We start from the raw sequence: 12841 nt of genomic DNA, 5'->3' as shown, positions 1-12841 counted from the left end.
CCCAATACGTCCCTCCATCCAAGTTGTGTTTTAGTGCAATTTTTTTTTCCTTTGATTTTTTTTGGGAAAAATGACTGATTTACAGTTCATGGGGGTTGCCTAATCACATATATGAAGTTTTGGACAGATCTGAATTTTTTAACCCTTCGAAACAGCCCCTGAGACACCAATTATGGCACTTCCGGTTGGCACAGGAAGCTATAAGTCACCACATATCCTCATTGGGGTATGCTGTTACAGAATCCTGAGTTTTAAGTCCTTACGTTAAGAATTGACTGATCTACACAGGGTTGAATGCACTATGTCTATCAAACTGCATGCAGTGTATGGGTAAACACTTTTAGGGGCATTTGAACCACTTCCGGTTGGTCCAGGAAGCTTAGAATCGACACAGGTAGACCTCATAGTGGCCTGATGGACTGGTACCGAAGACAGGTTCATACGGCATTCATAACCCACATAGGCCTCAGGTTGAAATTAGGGGTGCAGGCAATGTATTCCTATGGGGAGAGATGACACTGTAATCTGTGAGATCAAAAAAACCTGTTTTACTGTGAAGGGTTAATGCCACACGGTCAAGGTTAGGCTTGTTGAGATCGGGAGGACCTTAGGAACATTCATGTGGTGGAATTTTTCTTCTCACCCTAACGGTTCTCTCACTGTCACTCAAAAGCAAATGACATTGTGGGGCAGGCTTCATTTTGGGCCTACTATTCTAATGGTCGGTTATTGTGTTATTTCAGAAAATCATAGAAAATCACAGAAATGTCGCAGAGCTCCGCAGCACACTTTAAAAAGATTCGTATGAACACCCTGCAACTGGATCTGTAACCGTTGAAAAAAAAAAACGCCTATTTGTGACCATCACCAATTTGTCATTGTTCCGTTTCTCTTAAATGACGATAGATAAATGGCTGGTTCTTTTTTTATTGACACCGGAGGCTCCTTGGCTTTGACCTGAAGTGGAAAAATAATTTCTCTACTTCCATTTTAAGCCTTTAATCCCAGAAAAATGGCCGTAGCTCAAAAACCGTCGAGGCCTAGACGCCATCCCGTTCGGGGCCAACTGCCCCTTGAGCCAAACCTACGCTCGCCAAGTTTCGGCTTCGAAATATTTTCAGTTTTTGAGATAAGGCCCCGTCGCGATTCGTGATGTTTTGCCAAATTGCCATATGATTCCGTATGCCATCTGGTGGGAGTGTCCGGGACGGCGGAAAAACGGTCCGAAACTTGTTTTTTTTTTTAAACGGAAACCGAAAGTCCGACAAAGTTCATTCGACGACTTCCCGGTAGGTCCGGCCCTACCGCACGGCCCGACGCCGACCGCGAATTTTACAAACGATTTCGGACGTCGGGTAAGGGACCGTACATTTGCAATATGGACTTTCTCACTGATCATACACGAAATGCCGAAATGTTCCCTTAAGGTATGTCAGCACAACCTGCACTGGGATGTCTTCCTGGGGGCTCAGAAGTTGCCCTGGACCTCGCCGTCATTTCCACAGAGTACCAGGACTTCCGGGAGGTGTTCACCAAGGTCCGGACAACTTCGCTTCCCTCACACCGACCTTATGACTGCGGGATTGACCTTCTCCCTAGCATGACACTGCCACGGGGACGACTGTACTCTCTGTCAGTACCAGAGACCAAGGAGATAGAGACCTACATTGGGGTAGCTTCAGGATATATCCAACCTTCTTTTTCTCCCGCCGGCGCAGGTTCTTCTTTGTGGAGAAGAAGGACAAGACCCTGCACCTGTGCATCGACTACCAGGGTCTCAATGACATAACATTGAAGAACCGCTACCCGCTACCCCTCATCTCCTCGGCCTTTGAGCCGTTCCAGGGGGCCACCGTCTTTTCCAAGCTGGATCTATGGAACGCCTACCACCTGGTGCGAATGCGGGAAGGGGATGAGTGGAAGACCGCCTTCAACACGGCCAGTGGTCACGACTAGTATCTGGTCGTGCCATTTGGCATTACCAACGCCCCTGCTGTGTTCCAGGCTCCAGTCAATGATGTTCTCTGCGACATGTTGAACCGGTTCGTCTTTGTCTACCTCAATGACATCCTCATCTTCTCCCGCTCCAACCAAGAACATGTGCTCCACACCCGACAGGTTCTCCAAAGCCTCCTAGAGAACCAACTGTTTGTAAAAGCAGAGAAGTGCGAATTCCATCGCACCACCATTCCTTTTCTGGGTTACATCATCGCTGCAGGGAGTGTAAAAATGGATCCCGGAAAGGTGAGAGCGGTGGTGGATTGGCCCCAGCCTACAGGGTGCAGCTGCAACATTTCCTGGGGTTTGCCAACGTCTATCGCTGCTATATCTGGGGTTACAGCACCCTGGCTTCCCCCGTGTCAGCACTCACCTCGCCCAAGGTTCCGTTCACGTGGTCTTCAGCTGCTGACTGGACATTCCGGGACCTCAAACATCACTTCAGCACAGCTCTCATCTTGGTTAATCCTGACCCATCCCATCAGTTCGTGGTGGAGGCCGATACTTGGGATGTCGGATTGGGGACTGTCCTGTCCCAGAGTTCTGCCCTGGACTTCAAGCTCCATCCCTACGCCTTCTTCTCCCATTGCCTCAATGCCACGGAGAAGAATTATGATATGGGGAATCGTGAGCTTCTCACGGTAAAGATGGCATTGGAGGAATGGAGGCACTAGCTGGAGGGGGCGGAACATGCGTTCATTGTGTGGACCGACCAGAAGAACCTGGTGTATGTCTGCACTGCCAAGCGCCTCAACTCCAGGAAAGCCAGATGGGCCCTGCTGTTCACACGGTTCAACTTCTCCATCTCGTACCTGCCGGGATCCAAGAATGTCAAGACAGATGCACTGTCCCGTCGCTATAGTACCACGACTATGACCCAGGAACCTGAGACCATCCTTCCCACTTCGTGCCTGGTGACAGCACTCAGCTGGGGCATAGGGCAGCAGGTGCGTGAGGCACAGCGTTCCGAGCCACACCCCGGGGGGGGGAGGGCCCTGATAACCGGATGTTCGTTCCGGACTTTGTCCGCTCCTCGGTCCTGGAGTGGGCCCACTCATTAGGGCTTGCCTGCCACCCGGGCTCCCATCGAACCCTGGCCTTTGTGCTACAGCGCTTTTGGTGGCCTACCATGGTCCCCGATAATGTCCACATTCTATCTCTTTTTGAGTGTTCCCTGGTGTATCAGCCCTTGCTCTTCCCTGAGAAGGAAGAAGAGGTCGGCATACCTTCTGCCCGGATGTTTGTCCACCATTGTCATCGTACCTGAAGGAGAACCCGGTCGGCCCTCCTCAAGACCACCTTCAAGTATCGATGACAAGCGGATCGCCATTGGACCCCGGCTCCCCGGTATCATCTCAGGCAGAAGGTATTGCTGTCCATCTGGGATCTGCCACTCCGGGTGGAATCCCGTTTCTCATCTCCAAAATTGTTAGCCCCTCTGCTGTACGTCTTCTGTTGCCCCGTACCCTTCGTATACATCCTAACTTTCATGTGTCTAGAGTTAAACTTATGTCTCACAGCCCTTTGTCCCCTGTTTCCCTGTTTCTTCTCTTTTTATGCTTACAGTAGGATGAAAAATCTGGAAAACATTGGAGGTTGATGTGTTGTGGGCCCTCTGGAAAGTCCTGAAGAGTATTTCTGTCTGTAATAAAGCCCTTTTGTGATGAAAAATTCATTCTGATTGGCAGGGCGTGGCTCCCAGGCCCACCCATGGCTGCGCCCCCGCCCAGTCATGTGAAATCCATAAATTAGGTTCTAATACATTTTTGCATGTTGCATTTATATTTTTGTTCAGTACATATATGAGCAAGTTGCTCTTTTTTGAAGACATCTAAATAACTGCCACGAAATTCTTCAACTTGTGCCATGGAAATACTTTTTGCCAGCTGAGTCCACAAAGTTTATTCAAGAATGTCCTTTTTTTTTGCTGATTGTCTTCACTGCAGATCTCACCCATCACATCACTCTTCAAGAGGTCGCCTTCTGCGCTCAGATGTCCTTGATGAGGATCTAGCCCATCACACCACTGTTATTAATCATTAATCACATAAAACAATGGGCCTTTATATACTCTGTGTGCCGGACTTTCTATGCATGTAATGTCTGTGGCTAAATTATTAAGAAACTGACTGTAAGAACTGTTAAGAATCCATGAACTGATGAGGAATTGAAAAACTGTATGGTTGAAAGAGATCAGGCAAAAGGAGTGGCTAAGAAATCTGACTGCACATTGGACTGGCTGATTTACTGCAAATTGAGAAATTATGTGACTAAACTCAACAACAAAAAAGTAATGAACTGTATTATGAAGCCAAGATCAATGATATAAAGAATGAATGAAAAAGACTTGAGTACTTTTTTTATGAGCAGAAAGAACAATTCAACTTGATCTTTCATCGAATCAGATGGCTTATTCATCACAAAACCATTTGATGTTATCATTTAGGCAAACTTAGGCAAGAAATGCCGACAACAAACAGTAAGCCATCATATTCATGCATACGGAAGAAAATAATGAAAGAAAAGCATTGTAAATTCAAATTTTGAAGTTAGTGTGGGAGAGGTGGAAAAAATAGGACAAACCTCCTGGCATTGACAACTTAGATGGAAAGCTACTGATGATGGTATCTGACTCTACAGCCACTCCTATCTGTCATATCTTTAATCTGAGCCTAGAGGAAAGTATTTGTCAACGCTGGATTGGAGCCAAAGTCATTTCGCTAGAGTGGTAAAGTGGCCTTTACGGATTCTAACAGCAGACCTATCAGCTTGCTGCCAGCTCTTAGGAAACTGTTGGAAAAAATGGTGTTTGACCAAATACAATGCTATTTCTCAGTAAACAAATTAACAACAAACTTTCAGCATGCTTATAGAGAAGGGCACTCAATATGTACTTCACTGACACAAATGTCTGATGATTGGTTGAAAGAAATTTACAATAAGAAGATTGTGGGAGATGTACTGTTAGTACAGTGCAGCCTTTGATATTATTAACCATGATCTGTTGTTGAGAAAATGTACAGTACCAGTCAAAAGTTTAGACACCTACTCATTCCAGGGTTTTTGTTTATTTTTTACTATTTTCTACATTGTAGAATAATAGTGAGGACATAACTATGAAAAAACACATATGGAATCATGTAGTAACCAAAAAAACGTATTAAACAAATCAAAATGTGTGTTATATTTGAGATTCTTCAAAGTAGCCACCCTTTGCCTTGATAACAGCTTTACACACTCTTGTCATTCCCTCAACCCGCTTCATAAGGCAGTCACCTGGAATGCATTTCAATTAACACCTGTGCCTTGTTAAAACCTTTTACGACTAGGGGGCGATATTTACACTTTTGGATGAAAAACGTTCCCATTTTAAACAAGATATTTTGTCACGAAAAGATGCTCGATGCATATGCATATAATATGCCATTATATGCCATGCATATAATTGACAGCTTTGGATAGAAAACACTGACGTTTCCAAAACTGCAAAGATATTGTCTGTGAGTGCCACAGAACTGATGTTACAGGCGAAACCCAGATAAAAATCCAATCAGGAAGTGCCGCATTTTTTGAAACCGCCTCATGCCAATTACTCCTTATATGGCTGTGAATGAGCTACGAATGAGCTTACAATTTCTACGTATTCCCCAAGGTGTCTACAGAATTGTGACGTCTTTTTACGCATTTCTGTTGAAGAATAGCCGTAAGGGACCACACTTAGCAAGTGGTCACCTGATGTCTCCCGCAGAAAATCTTGCGTAAAATACTGAGGTAGCCATTTTTCCAATCGCTTCTTATGAGGAACCAATTGCCTCGACGGATATATTATCGAATATATATGTTAAAAACACCTTGAGGATTGATTCTAAACAACGTTTGCCATGTTTCTGTCGATATTATGGAGCTAATTTGGAAAAAAGGTTGATTTCTCAGCCAAGCATGATGAACAAACGGGAGCTATTTCGCCTACAAAAATAATATTTTGGGAAAAAAGGAACATTTGCTATCTAACTGGGAGTCTCCTGAGTGTAAACATCCGAAGTTCTTCAAAGGTAAAGGATTTAATTTGATTGCTTTTCTTATTTTCGTGAAAATGTTGCCTGCTGCCAGCAGAGCCTAGCATAGCATTATGCCATGATAAACTTACACAAATGCTTGTCTAGCGTTGGCTGTAACGCATATTTTGGAAATCTGAGATGACAGTGTGATTAACAAAGGCTAAGCTGTGTCTCAATATATTTAATTTGTGAATTTCATGAACAGGAACATTTTCTAGGGGTATTTATGTCCGCTGTGTTATGCTAATTCGTTTGAGGCTATGATTACGCTCCCGGATCCGGGATCTTTTAACAAGAAGTTAAAAGTTCATTTGTGGAATTTCTTTCCTTCTTAATGCATTTGAGCCAATCAGTTGTGTTGTGACAAGGTAGGGGTGGTATACAGAAGATGGCCCTATTTGGTAAAAGACCAAGTCCATATTATGGCAAGAACAGCTCAAATAAGAAAAGAGAAGTGACAGTCCATCATTACTTTAAGACAATACGGAAAATGTCAAGAACTTTTAAAGTTTCTTAAAGTGCAATCGCAAACACCATCATCGCTATGATGAAACTGGCTCTCATGAGGACGGCCACAGGCAAGGAAGACCCAGAGTTACCTCTGCTGCAGAGGATGAGTTCATTAGAGTTAACTACACCTCAGATTGCAGTCCAAATAAATGCCTCACAGAGTTGAAGTAACAGACACATCTCAACATAAACTGTTCAGAGGAGACTGTGTGAATCAGGCCTTCATGGCCGAATTGCTGCAAAGAAACCACTACTAAAAGACACCAATAAGAAGGAAAGACTTTCTTGGGTCAAGAAACACGAGCAATGGACATTAGACCGGTGGAAATCTGTCCTTTGGTCTGATGAGTCCAAATCTGATTTTTGGTTCCAACTGCTGTGTCTTTTGAGACGCAGAGTAGGTGAACCGATGATCTCCGCATGTGAGGTTCCCACTGTGAAGCATGGAGGTGTGATGGTATGGGGGTGCTTTTCTGGTGATTTATTTAAATTCAAGGCACACTGAACCAGCATGGCTACCACAGCATTCTGCAGTGATACTCCATCCCATCTGGTTAGTGCTTAGTGGGACAAAAAATAGTTTTTCAACCGGACAATGACCCAAAACACACCTCCAGGCTGTGTAATGGCTATTTGACCGAGGAGACTGATGGACTACTGCGTCAGATCACCTGGATCCCGACCTCAACCCAATTGAGATGGTTTGGGATGAGTTGGACTGCAGATTGAAGGAAAAGCAGCCAACAAGTGCTTGGCATATGTGGGAACTCCTTCAAGACTGTTGGAAAGGCTTTCCTCATGAAGCTGTTTGAGAGAATGCCAAGATTGTGCAAAGCTGTCATCAAGGCAAAGGGTGGAGAATCTAAAATGTCGCATATTTTTTAGACATGTTTAACCCTTTTTTTTTTACTTCACGGTTCCATTTGTGTTATTTCATTGTTTTGGAAATGTAGAAAATTGTAAAAATAAAGAAAAATCCTTCAATGATTAGGGTTGTCCAAACCTTTGACTGGTACTGCATCTGTTATGGCTTTTCAACCTCTCCCATATGGTGAATTAACCTTTCTGATCTCCCCATCCCGGATCCGGGATCGTGAATACAGACTCAAGCTCATTACCATAACGCAACGTTAACTATTCATGAAAATCGCAAATGAAATGAAATAAATATGCTAGCTCTCAAGCTTAGCCTTTTGTTAACAACACTGTCATCTCAGATTTTCAAAATATGCTTCTCAACCATTGCAAAACAAGCATTTGTGTAACAGTATTGATGGCTAACGTAGCATTTAGCATTAGCATTCAGCTGGCAACATTTACACAAAAAAACAGAAAAGCATTCAAATAAAATCATTTACCTTTGAAGAACTTCAGATGTTTTCAATGAGGAGACTCTCAGATAGCAAATGTTCAGTTTTTCCTGAAAGATTATTTGTTTAGGACAAATCGCTCCGTTTTCTGCGTCACGTTTAGCTATGAAAAAACCCCTGTATCCAGGATTGTGTAAATCTATCAGCAAGCTCATTAGCATAACACAACGTTAACTATTTATGAAAATCGCAAATGAAATGAAATAAATATGCCATCTCTCAAGCTTAGCCTTTTGTAAACAACACTGTCATCTCAGATTTTCAAAATATGCTTCTCAACCATAGGAAAACAATAATTTGTGTAAAAGTAGCTAGCTAGCGTTAGCATTTCGCGTTAGCATTTAGCGTTAGCATTAGCGTTAGCATCCAGCACGCAACATTAACAAAAACATAAAAGCCTTCAAATAAAATCATTTACCTTTGAAGAACTTCTGATGTTTTCAATGAGGATACTCTCAGTTAGATAGCAGATGCTCAGTTTTTCCAAAAAGATTCCTTGTGTATTAGAAATAGCTCCGTTTTATACATCACATTTGGCTACCAAAAAAAATCCGAAAATTCAGTCCTCAAAACGCGAACTTTTTTCCAAATTAACTCCATAATATCGACTGAAAACATGGCAAACGTTGTTTAGAATCAATCATCAAGGTGTTTTTCACATATCTCTTCATTGATACATCGTTCTTGGACACATGCTTTCTCCCCTGAATCAAATGGTAAAGTAGAAGCAGCTGGCAATTGCGCACCGAATTCGACGCAGGACACCAGGCGGACACTTGGAAAATGTAGTCTCTTATGGTCAATCTTCCAATGATATGCCTACAAATACGTCACAATGCTGCTAAGACCTTGGGCGAACGACAGAAAGTGTAGGCTCATTCGTTGCGCAATCACAGCCATATAAGGAGAGAATGGAAAACAGAGCTTCAGAAATTCTGCTAATTCCTGGGTGATGCATCATCTTGGTTTCGCCTGTAGAATGAGTTCTGGGGCACTTACAGACAAAATCTTTGAATATGAATAGAATATGCATAGTCGAGCATCTTTTCGTGACAAAATATCGCGCTTAAAACGGGAACGTTTTTTATCCAAAAATGAAATAGCGCCCCTAGAGCTCTAACAGGTTAAGAGCTCTCTATCTAATAGAGCTCAGCGTGTCTTCTTTGATGGAAGCTTCTCTAATGTCGAACATGAAACGTGTGGTGTACCGCAGGGCAGCTCTCTAAGCCCTGTACTCTTTCAAATGACCTGCCAGTGGCATTAAACAAAGAAGTAGTGTCCATGTATGCTGATGATTCAACCATATACGTGTCAGCAACCACAGCTAATGAAGTCACTAAAACCTTAAGTTGCAGTCAAATTTAGAATTGGTGGCCAGTAATAAACTGGTCCTGAACATCTCTAAAACTGAGAGCATTCTATTTGGTACAAATCATTCCCTAAGTTGTATACCTAAGCTGAATCTGGTAATAAATAGAGTGGCTTTGAAGAAGTTAGGGATTCTAAATTATTGGCGCCGGCAGATAGGGCAGCTCTGCTTCTAGCTACTAACTTTGCAATATGTTGTTTTTTTAGTGTGTTATTTAATACATTATTAGGCCAGGATATATGTGTTATTACATATAGGTAGGAAACAACGCCTCCACTTCACCGATCCTCAACACAAGGGCTCCACAAGGATGGGTGCTCAGCCCCCACCTAAACAGTGTGGTGAAGAAGGCACAACAGCGCCTCTTCAACCTCAGGAGGCTGAAGAAATGTTGCTTGGTACTTAAAACCCTCACAAACTTTTACAGATGCACAATTGAGAGCATCCTTTCATGCTGTATCACCGCTTGGTACGGCTACTGCACCTCCCGCAACCATAGGGATCTCCAGAGGGTGGTGCAGTCTGCCCAATACATCACCGGGGGCAAACTACCCGGCCTCCAGGACACCTACAGCACCCGATGTCACAGGAAGGCCAAAAAGATAATCAAGGACAACAACCACACGAGCCACTGCCTGTTCATCCTACTATCATCCAAAAGGCGAGGTCAGTACAGGTGCATCAAAGCTGGGACAGAGAGACTGAAAAAACAGCTTCTATCTCAAGGCCATCAGACTATTAAATAGCCATTACTAGGCGATTCCACCCGGTTACATAACCCTGCACCAATAGAGGCTGCTGCCCTGTACACATACTGTGGACTTGAAATCACTGCCCACTAATAATGGAAAACTAGTCACTTTAATATTATTTACATATTTTAGCTTTACTCATCTTATATGTTTTTACTGTATTCTATTCTACTGTATTTTAGTCTATGCCACTCCGACATTGCACATTCTAATATTTATATATTCCTTAATTATTATTTTACCTGTTGGTTGTGTGTATTGTGCGTATTGTTGTGAATTGTTAGATATTTTTGCACTGTTGGAGCTAGAAACACAAGCATTTTGCCACACCGCAATAATATCTGCTAAACATGTGTATGTGACAAATACAATTTGATTTGGTTGTAAACATATAGATTCAATGGATGTAAAGCTGGGGAGAGGTCTGTCCGCCGTAATAAAGAGGTTCTCTGCTTTTTTTGACACCAGACTCCACAAAGCAAGACCTGCAGGCTATAGTTTTACCTTATCTTGATTAATGTCCAGTCATATGGTCAAGTGCTGCAAAGAGAGACCTAGTTAAGATGCAACTGGCCCAGAAAAGAGTGGCACGTCCTGCTCTTCATTGTAATAGATGTGCTAATGTTATTACTATGCATGCCAGTCTCTCTTGGCTAAGAGTTGACGAAACACTGACTGCATCACTTCTTGTTTTTATGTGTTGGAAATACCACAGACATTTTACAGCGGAGATATGTCATAACCTTGGTAATGAACGACTCGGGACGAGACAGACAGGCTGGCAGGTTTTCTCAGCCAGTCGAAATCATGAATCGGCATTTCTTATGGATATATACAAAGAAATGTCAATAGAAAAACGAAATGCAGCTAGTTTGCTGTCATTCCAGCCTCAGTTTGAAGTGATTGTGTTAGCTGTGTAGTTGGCTATCCTTTCTGAACAGTGGCCTGGCAAGAGAGCAAATGTTCTATGCCAGGCGAAATCGCTCATCATTAGCTCATTGTTCTGGATGTATCCCCAAAAAATGACTAGAAAACAGCTTGAACATATGCAAATACAGCTACTTTACTGTTATTCTGACTGCATTGTTTGATGTGACAGTGTTAGCCAAAGTTGGCTAGCTAGCAAGCAAGGGATAAGAAAGTTGCCAGCCATCATGGCAATGGAACATTTAGAACAAACGACTGGACAACAGGGTCGCGTCTTTGGCAACAGAACCAATAGAACAAACGACCAGCCGGCTTGGGTAGCAACCCTAGATTTGTGTCGGGACTATATCTCGTGGAGGATGAAATAGTATGGATAAATTTCTCAAAATAAAAATGAAAATATGTCAATCACTATTTTAATATTTTGGTAAACTGTTGTATGTGATAATTCCCTCAAAGACGGTGTTTGGAGGATATGTTGGTGCTGATTGCCGGATCCTCGGCATCATCTCGGGCCTAAAAACACCCGTACCAATGTATCCTCCAAACTCCGGCTTCTCAGCATTCTCAATTAAATAACATGAAGGGTGTTGTCAATAAGATGAAGAGCCTAGTCAGACAATATCTTGGCTTTCCTGTTCTAAACCCAGCTCTTCGTTAAAATATTAATCAATATCCAGCATTGTTAATCAGTGTTAATTACCCTGGATTCAATGCATGCTATGGTTCCTTAGCAACTTTGCCATACGTTATTCATTTCCTCACTCTCTGTCTTCACAGATTAAGTGGCTGGGTTTATACACACCCACCCCTACCAGGTGTTGAGTGCCTGATATGAAAGGAGAATAATTTGCAGCTGTGACAAATAAATTATTTGTGGGCTCTTTGGTTTGCTTTTGAGGATACAGATGCTGGGAGGTTTTGTTAGATTACTCTTTGGGCTGTTAAAAAAATCCTCCACATTATGGCTGTTTACGAGTACATGAGTTTCTATGGATTGAAGACCCTTAACCCTAACTACGATTTATTTTGTTTTCTGTTAAAAACGCTGCTGTGTCCAGATAATGATACAACTCCAATCAAGATAAAGACACAAGGACCCCATCATCCTTCATCACAGTTTACTTGATAACTGCTAAGGGAATTAAACATTTTAACAGCAGAGCTAACAGTTTATTTCTACCATCAAGCTCCTCATCCCCAGAAGTAAGTAGAAAAATGTATGGATTTAGGCAGCATGTTATACCTGTGTAGCTGATTTCGTCAATGATAACATATTCAACAGTATCTCCTATGATTTACTTTGTTTACATTTAGTATGAATGTATTCCAATCAACAGGACCTAGAGTGTATTCACCTTCTCTAATAATTCAAAGTCTTAGAGCGTGGGAATCAGCGTGGTGTGTGTATTCATCAAGCCAACAGATAGAAAGGAGAGAAACCTGGGGATTGAATACTCACTTCATGTTTTATGACAGTGCAAGCTTGAAAACATAGTGGTTTTCATCACATAAGAATACCTGTAATAGCTTGACCTTTTCTAGTGGCAAAACAATTCAACATTTATTACCCAATGCATCAGTCGTATGTAGCAATCAGTTTTACTGCTTGTATAAGCATTTTAAAATATATGTGACTCGTTTCAGGAAACTAGCCTTATGTCGCATGTCACCACTTCACATTCGAACGTAAACATGTATTTTTTTATCAACATGTGAACTTTCATATGCCTTAATAACAAACTTGTATTGCATTAATAAATTAGAATAAAATGGTTAAATTACGAGCCTAGTTGGTTTAGCCATAGAAAAAGAAAGGAACCTTACCGATAGCCATGATTGGCTGAGATAATGGCT

General features: G+C 42.3%; 1 long non-coding RNA gene across 6 annotated transcripts in view; it reads right to left on the bottom strand.

The window, feature by feature from the left end:
- Window positions 1-8482, bottom strand: part of LOC149977426 (uncharacterized) — a 243891-nt gene extending 235409 nt beyond the window's left edge. For all 6 annotated transcript variants that reach the window (XR_016486617.1, XR_016486619.1, XR_016486618.1 and 3 more), the window contains exons 1-2: window positions 8355-8482; window positions 7925-7986 (exon numbers count right to left, since the gene is read on the bottom strand). This is a non-coding gene — a long non-coding RNA (uncharacterized LOC149977426). The remainder of the gene's footprint in view (window positions 1-7924; window positions 7987-8354) is intronic.
- Between the last annotated feature and the right edge of the window lie 4359 nt (window positions 8483-12841).

Source organism: Oncorhynchus mykiss, chromosome 15 (assembly GCF_057628025.1).
Source record: "Oncorhynchus mykiss isolate SJ-2025 chromosome 15, ASM5762802v1, whole genome shotgun sequence".
NCBI classification, from domain to species: Eukaryota; Metazoa; Chordata; class Actinopteri; order Salmoniformes; family Salmonidae; genus Oncorhynchus; species Oncorhynchus mykiss.
This window is presented reverse-complemented; position numbering and strand designations above follow the sequence as displayed.